This window comes from Neodiprion virginianus, chromosome 2 (genome assembly GCF_021901495.1).
Source record: "Neodiprion virginianus isolate iyNeoVirg1 chromosome 2, iyNeoVirg1.1, whole genome shotgun sequence".
NCBI lineage: Eukaryota > Metazoa > Arthropoda > Insecta > Hymenoptera > Diprionidae > Neodiprion > Neodiprion virginianus.
Window position 1 is genome coordinate 23,905,338 of NC_060878.1, and position 8,709 is coordinate 23,914,046.

The 8,709-nt window shown below is 39.1% G+C and overlaps 1 protein-coding gene across 1 annotated transcript in view; it reads left to right on the forward strand.

Moving 5' to 3' along the window:
* LOC124297096 (potassium voltage-gated channel protein Shab) overlaps nucleotides 1-8,488 on the forward strand; it is a 109,357-nt gene extending 100,869 nt beyond the window's left edge. Inside the window, exon 10 of the transcript XR_006906524.1 lies at nucleotides 195-8,488. The gene's annotated coding sequence lies outside the window, so the exon portion shown is untranslated. The remainder of the gene's footprint in view (nucleotides 1-194) is intronic.
* Nucleotides 8,489-8,709: the final 221 nt, after the last annotated feature.

Here is an 8,709-nt window from a genome sequence, read left to right on the forward strand (position 1 = left end):
AAAATACTCCTATCTTCAAAAGTGATACTTGGTATTGGAATAATCGTTAACCTTACATTTTTTTTTAATTGAAGTATCTCTTATCTATGGAAAAGTGTTCTCATGTATTGAGTTACTTGTTTATCTATGTTGGGACACATATATTGTAACGTGTTCGACCGCCCCACCGGCTGGTTGAGCAATCAACATTACAGCTAACCACACCGACGCAACGCAACGAATGCATACAAAGGACAGATCACACCCATGACGGACGAACCAACACCGAGACTAATCCTTTTGTCGTTCCGGCATCGTCCACTGCCGCAGGACATCGGTATAAATAGGAAAGCCTCGGACACGGCCGGCAGATACAAACGTAATTGGGTTTTCGTAAAACATGTTCTCTGAAAAACCAATATATCATATAATACTAAGTATATGATATTTTAAAAAAACGAACTATACTTACTTTAACAAATAATACCATGTTCACAAAAATTGAGTTATGTTCAAAGGACAGGCATCTAAATTACGTAGAACCCGTTGTAAAACAACCAAGAATTTAAAACAATAAAAACCTTTGAACCTTGAACGGCGTGCAGTAGTAGGATGGCATAGCGCCTCTTCGACTCATTTCACGTCGTTAAACTATATAAAGCTCATCCTGAACCTGCAGCCTAATTTAGCTTAATTTATACATAGGCGAACCCCCTTTTCGAAGTAACAATAGAAATAATAAAAAGGGAGTAATGCATACACGGAGAGACATTTTATAGAAAGATTTATTAAAATCACGACCAGATTTTACTATTCTTTCTCACAGTCTGGGGACATATCGGCATTTTATCATAAACTCCTATGTTGCGTGGTAATTCTCAAGGTTACCAATTGTTATAGGAATCTAACCTACAAAACTTTTCATTTCTATATGTATATATATTATGGGGATCACACGGCAGATATTATATTTACATCACATTTGATAATTAGAGGGTTACGTCAGCCCCCTGACACACGCTGCTAAAAGTGGTTCGCAAAATTTCTCTCGATCCTGCCGCCAATCTCCACCACTAGTGGCGCTAGTAGTTGTCTGACAAGCTTGCGCGCAGTCAGCGAGGGCAGCAAGCGTGTCAGAAGTCTACTAGCGCCACGTAGAGGAACTGAAAAACGGGGAAAAAAAGCGTACAATTTTTTAGTATACGAGCAGTGATGAGTGTCAGGGGGCTGGGGTACGTATTCAGTTCTTCGACTCACTGAACTTAACCTTACGTATTCTAGTTACATATTCATGTTATAAATGTGGTTAGGTATTACCTGATGATAACTTGCAGCGCTAGCGAGAATCCATGTATCAGTCTGTATCGGCGCAGGCGAAGTGAACCCCGCGAAATTTAAATCTCATAAAAAAAACAATGGTTGTCATGGATTAAGCTGCGATGCTCGGCGATTATCGGATGTACTTGAAAATTTTCGGCGATGAATTTGCTATTCTCGCTGGGAATCTTTGTAATACAAGTTCTCGACTTGTATTATATTTTGATGCAGTCAGTCCAAGATGTATTACATATACCGTTGACGAATATTCTTCAGTCAACGCATCTACTCTACATTCCTGTTTGGTATGGGAAATTCACCAGTATTTTACCGAAGAAGTATTAAATTGCGGGTTCATTATTCCCATTTCTTCAGTATCACTTAATAATACGGGTACTTCCTTTTACTACTTTCATTTTTACTATTTACGGATTACAAACATTAGCGCTCGTTCATTACATGTTGCTCTGGTCGACTAGTAAAACGACGTATTCGGATATCAGCTTTTCCTTTCACCATAAGAAATATTGCAAAAAATGCTGATATATCCCTAAAATTCCAGTAAGTATAGGGCTTGAATCAATTGGTCTCTTCGTGTGATGATGAATAATTTGGTAGAAAATTTAACGTCGTATAAGAATTTAGCAGCGTAATTGAAAAATGACGTATTTTATGATTTGCTTTATCAATTTTTTTCTCCTTATATTCTTACATGTGCGTGCGGCACCCCTGTTGCCACAACTTTGTAAATATCTGAATAACTTTTGTTTTGATTATTTATTGCTTTACACTAGCTTGCTTGTTTATTTGCTAACATTTTGTGAATTGCATTAGAATCAAACAATTGAGCAGGGAGCAGCAACGGACTACATCTCGCGTCTGCAAGGCAGGAAGTAAAATCAAGAACTAGACACTTTACGGGTATAAAAAGCCACTATTAGCGGAGGGACTACGGCAACGTTTTGATAATCTACGTCCGTGAACGTAGTGTTAAGCCCAGAGCACAGGAAATGCAGTAAGCCCTGTGCCGTTACACACACAAGCCGGAGACGCGCTGTCCGTACACCACTACATCGCTGTGATTAGCTGGCGCTATGTATTGGTGCACGAACAGCGCGTTCCCAGCTCATCTGTCCGACGCCGCGACGGTACACAACTTACTGCATTTCATGCGCTCTAGCCTTAGCTTGGCGACGCGACGGTCACGGCAAGTCAAAACTCATTTTCTGGACAGCAGCGGCGTAACCGCCTTCGTCTGCTTAGAGACACGGACGACAAGCCAATACACCCGAGTCTGCACAAGGTAGCAACGGAGTGATATCCCGCGTCAACTATAATACAGATAAACAAAGGCGAGAACTTTTGACAGACAAGAGTATATTGTGTAACAAGGAGACAAACTTGATCTTTTCGGGCCGAACTATGGTTTACAATATGAGTCGTAAGTGGCTGCAGACAAATATTGCAAATACGCGAGGCGAAAAGACCGTTTCTTCTTTGTTGCACACGATTCTTTACAAAACAAGAGCACGGTTTTACATACAGGTCTGGAAACTCGCTCAAAATTTCAGTGGTGAGGGTGTCCTCTTATTGAAGCACCGGCCGTTCCGCCTAGTGATCACGAGTGTCGTTGCTATTGAGGGATTCAGGATGTGTGGGAGAGACGGAAACAGATTTCAAAACCACGGACCATGGAGACTAGAGTACAGGAGTCCGATCTCCATTGGGAAACATACGAAAAAATCGTCCTCGAAAATTTGTCGTTTAGTAGTTCTAGATTTGATCCAAAGCATCGCTGTCATTGTAAAGTTCCGAAGTGAAGTTGGTAACAATTGACTATATATGTGTATATAAACATCGATTGTGACCAAAATGAAATTGCCCCTTAACTGAAAGGGAATATTCTTGGGTCTGGTCTCCCCACCACTCGTCGGATCCTTGCGATATCAGGGGCGTTCAGCGTCAGCCAGCGCAAGACTTATTGTACGGATTTTTGATGCTAGATCAAACGTACGAAGCATGGAGACCAGAGATAGGAGCCCGAACTGCTATGCTAAATGGAAAGTAAAATACGTCATTAAAAATTAGTCGCTGGATGGCGCTGGAGGGCTCAAAAGGCTTCAGTCGAGTGCTCGTCTCTGGCGTCGTCCCGGCCGCCGGCGTCGTCTAAATTCTCGCCGCCATATTGCTTGTGTATACTTTATATACCTAGTCTCCATGGTTTCACCCTTGGTTCCCCCCTCATGGCTTTGTGAATTGTGCCTCGTCGCGGTCCGCTCCCATCTCATACCTGCTCGAACTGGAACCGTTTGAGCCCACTAGCGCCGCCTCGTGACTATACATTTATGTTCACTCAACTAAACCGCAGTTCGTGTTCCTGTCTCTAGTCTCCATGGTACGAAGACCGGACTCCTGTACTCTAGTCTCCATGCCACGGACGGTCAACAATCTGTTTCCATCTCTCTCGCACAGCCTGAATCCCTCTATCGCAGCGACACTCGTGGTCACTAGGCGAAACAGCCGGTGCTTCAATAAGAGTTTCCAGACCTGTATGTAAGACCGTGAACAAGAGTATGTCACGGGTTTTTTCACGAAGCACAAAATTGAGGTTACGGTCACACAATGTCAGATTTGTTCGCGACAACGCATGCGCGCAGTAGAGTAAGACCACTTTTAACTCCTAAGACTTAAAAGTGGTCTTATCTACGTATTGTCGATATAACCTGTGACTTTTTTCTTTACAGACATCACTCAAATAAAACCTGAAAAATCATTTGAATTTCTGAAAAGTCTATGAAATACCCCAGTTTCACCAGGGTCCTCCCTTGAGGAACGATATTGTCCATGTTTACTAACAGGAATGATTTCTTCGAAATTCGGCGAAAGAGATCTGCTGAACCAATTGTCCTTTCGTCATTTGATAATTTATATGGAATAGACGCAAAGTGGCACACGAAATTCGCCAAATCTACAAAAATTATTTTTTCATCCACCGCAAACAGTAGCCATGTGACTCGTTTTAACTATTATCAAAGTTACACCCCATTGATGTTAAATAAACGTTTAACAGTCGTGTCCTGCAAAGAATTTCAAATAGAGCCGACTGAAAATATCTTAGTTTTATGCTAAAGTAACATCGAAATGTGAAAAATTGCAATTCATGAAAATAGGTGATTGCGTATAGCTCAGAAACCGTGCTAATCGGCGGTTCCCGCATACTTGACAGAGCGTTCAGTGCGTGAATCACTGAAATATGCCCTAACTGGTACGCAACAAGCCATTTGAGTTATCCCCCCCCCCCCAATCTCAATCTACAGTAAACTACAAAAATAAATGTAACTTGTCGCAAATCCACCGGATTAAAAGTATATTAGATCAGAATAAGCCTCATAATACGTCCAAGAAAACATAGAATACGAGTATCAATTGAACATCCATTTGGAATACTCACCTTCGATATTTAATGAATCAATTTACACCAAAGAAGTATGAAGTAGGTATATTTACACTTATACCAAATGAACATCCGAAACAGAGCCAATATTTACAGTTATATATCGATCATACGTAAATTTTACAAATCTGGTGAAAATTACATTATTTTGTAGTTATTCTAGTTACAAATTTTAAAACGACTTATAGTGATACGTTCACTCAACAATTGAATCTTTCACATTTCACATTTCCTTTTTTTTCTATTGAAAATTCATAGGAAATAAAATTAAAACTTAAGTAAAATATTTGAGACAGAAAATTGTTCTAATACTATCTACTTTTAAAGCAATTTTCACCGATTCCCACGAAACTATTTCAATAATCAATTGAATTTCCCGCGACATTTGACAAATTGAAAACAAGCAGCATGACCGCCTCGTAGCTTCAATCCTTCACAAGAAAATAACTCAGGATACCGCATCCTGTTAGTATAGATATCAGTGGCGGAAGCCAGTGCTGCTTTGCGTAGTGCTGTCCAGCCGTAGTAGAGCTCACAAACATGGAGTGAACATACCGACGTTTTCCTTTAATCCTTTAAGCCCTAGATTACACTAAAGATTTATCGTAGACAAGATTACCAAAATACTGGTAAAAAGTGATATTGCACTCCATTTGTTTGATATCAATTTTTTCTGCATCTATTTTTCACACGGAACACTATAATTTTCTGAACGAATTTTTTTCAACACGGTGTCCTGGGTAGACACTGCGCTATCGGTGTCTCAAACACGCGTTTTCAATATCTTTTAAGGCCATCATTCAAGTACACTTCGAAAAAGCGATCAGGTCAGACACTGCGTACAAAGTACCTGATACTCGCATTTTGGGGTCCGGGGTCACTTATCGATTTTATACGGACTTTGAAAATGCTATAAGAGAAAAATATTGAACTTGTGCTCCGGTACTATGACGAAAAATCCAGTACAAAATAACGTCATCTAATTGGAGAACGATGAAAAAGGCGTATTTGAATCCAGTAATGTACTACGTATCAACCATATCTCCAGGAATGTTCGGTAGGTTGTGAATTTACAGTTAATGGTGTACAAATCGACTGTAAATTGAATTGTCGTCAAGAAAAGTAGTCAAGCGAAACTGCGAAGTTTCGATACTTACCAGAATTTTTGATTCCATTACATTCACTGTGACGTGACGTGTTTTATACGATGTTTAATTTTCGTTTTGGGTTTGTCTTGATCTGGATATTTTTCAGAGCATTCTTTGACGTATGGTTGGCACAGCTTCGACTTTTGGTTTATTGACAGTTACTACCATACCTCAGGCGAACTTGCCGACGTCCTGACAACTCCAAGTCAAGTTTCCAGTTGACCACATTATACCACTTTAATTTTGTTAACCCATAGTCGACATTCTAATAAGTGGGCTATCTGGGTAGGCTTTGATAATAGTAAGAATAAATCACTTGGCTACGGGATGTACAAAAAGTAAATTATTACTCAATATCGGTGAATATCACAGGCTAGCGCGAACCTATTCTCCGTAAATCATCAAATTCCACAGGATAAATTGATTCATTAACATCATTTCGGAATAATTCTTGAAAAAAAAATTGTTTCGTATAATTTAGCTATCGCATCCCAGTAAGCTGTTTTAACCCTAGTCACATACACCTATGGAAATTTTCACGTTGCTTACACAGGGTCACTCAGACCCAGCCAACTTTGGAACGTTATTACCTTAGAAAACATTACGGTATGCACAGTTACAACTCGAAGAAAATTCTGAGACTACATGTAATAACTCAAAAATAGACTACAATGTTATTTATAGCAAAAAAAAGCGATCGAGGATGTGGCAGAAATTCTTCAAGGAAAAAGAAGTGAAAAAATACGCAATACAGTAGAACCTCGTTTATCTGAGGTCATATGAGGAGAGTATACCTCGGATGAGTGAAATCTCAGATAATACGGAAAACATATACAATCCAAGCGATTACGACGTTTTACCCTTGACTCCAAAATCGGAACTGTGACGTTGATAACTCGCAAACATCGCAAGAAACTTTTACAAATTTATGCATATTCCAAGGTTCTAACGCAGAGTGCTCGGATGAGATGGGCGTCTCGGATTATACGGAAACTCGGTTAATCGAAGGTCGGATAAGCAAGATTCTACTATACATGCCAGGGGTCTCTAAGACCCCATTTTTTAAATAACTTTTTATATTACTTGCACAAACAATCCTGATTCAAGCGTGCTAACTTTAAAATTATACGTTAAAATCGGTGTTGGGGCCAACTAGACCTCATATATGACTAGGGTTAAACACGGAGTCACTTAACCGATTTAAGAGTCTTTATGAGATTCGATATCATTTCACCATAAAACATCGGTTGAGCTGAAATTTTTGGTGAAGGTCATTCAAATTTTAAGGAGTGCGCTCTGGTCAGCCAGCGCCAATGAATTATCACATGAATTAAAAACCTATTAAATTGCGAAATATAACCTGAAATCTCGTCTCGGTACGAAGTAAATAGATTAAGAACCTGTCCGATATTTATCCAGTCCATGCTGAACAGAGCATACTTTTTGACGATAGCACAATCATTCTGCAAGCAATTCCAAACTGATTTGAAGATTTGAGGAAAAATTAAACCGATTCTCATGAGTACTCTTGAATCAGTCAAGTAACCCGTTGCTCAGAAGCCTTAACAATTGGCTTACGTAATTTGTAAACTTTTAACTAAAGATAGAGCAGGGACATATGGTTGAAATTCTACAGGTTAGTTTTACGTTTGGAATTTTGGCAGATTTATCATGTATGTAAATAGGTAGGGTATATGTATAGTTCTAAGAGGCAGGCTGTTCAAATTTTACACCAATCGCGTGTTGGGTGCGGACACAGTGTTGAATTTGACTTCAGTTATTCTTTCACGCTCTTGCACACTGTTCTAAAGTATTGGCTAAGGAATAAATAAATATCGCAGAGTTTAATATCATTGGGCATTCAAAACTAATCAGTAAATCAATCTGAAAAAATATAGTTGAATATACAAATATGACATACAGGGTGGTCCATCTTAATTGCCATAGGTGAATATCTCATAAACCAGATGAGATTATTTGTTTATTTAAAAGTCCGTATACTGTTTTGTATCATATGGCACTAGCTATTTAAAATACGACTTTTTTGCAATAATATATTGTAAGTAAGGCAGCCATTTCGGAAACTTTTCTCGCAGGATATCCTCCAAACATGTGCCGGCCGGGCACTCGCTCAGCGCATTAGCGGTTTCGATTTTTATACGTAAGCAAAGTGTCGAAATAAAGTTATTATTATTAAGCGATTTTAACCATTTTTGAAGAAGAGCGGTCTTCCGCTAAACTAAACGAATACATATGTTGAAGGATAATTCAATTGGACCGATATTTTAGGTATGAAGCTAGCCCTTCTAAATCCCAATTGGACTGATGCACCGCCTTAAAACATTATCTTCTCCCGTCGAAACCCTCCAAATTGTGCATAAAACTGTTGTTTCTACCAGTCTTTGGGATATTTGCCAAGGGTGGTAATTAAAATAGGCTGGCCACCCACATGTTTCACAGCATTCTTGTATAGATGAGTAGAAGAAATTTTCAATAATTTCGCTAGCAATAGTTGCGTATATTGTTAGTTGTGATTCTACTGAAAATCGTTCAATAAAACGTTAAAAACCATCAGAATAATTTCAATATATATCTAAACAAAACTCCACCTTCCGATTATCAAAGTGGCGGTTTTAACGTTACGTTTTATTTAAGCATCTGTGTTATGGACCAACACCTCCATCCTATCGCAAATCCCGAGTGGTAGCATGGAGAGGTAAGGACTCACTGTACGGTCAAAACTAAACTTATAAAGAATATTTCACATCTCTTAGTTCTATATATATTTGTTCCTGTATTCCATCCAACCAA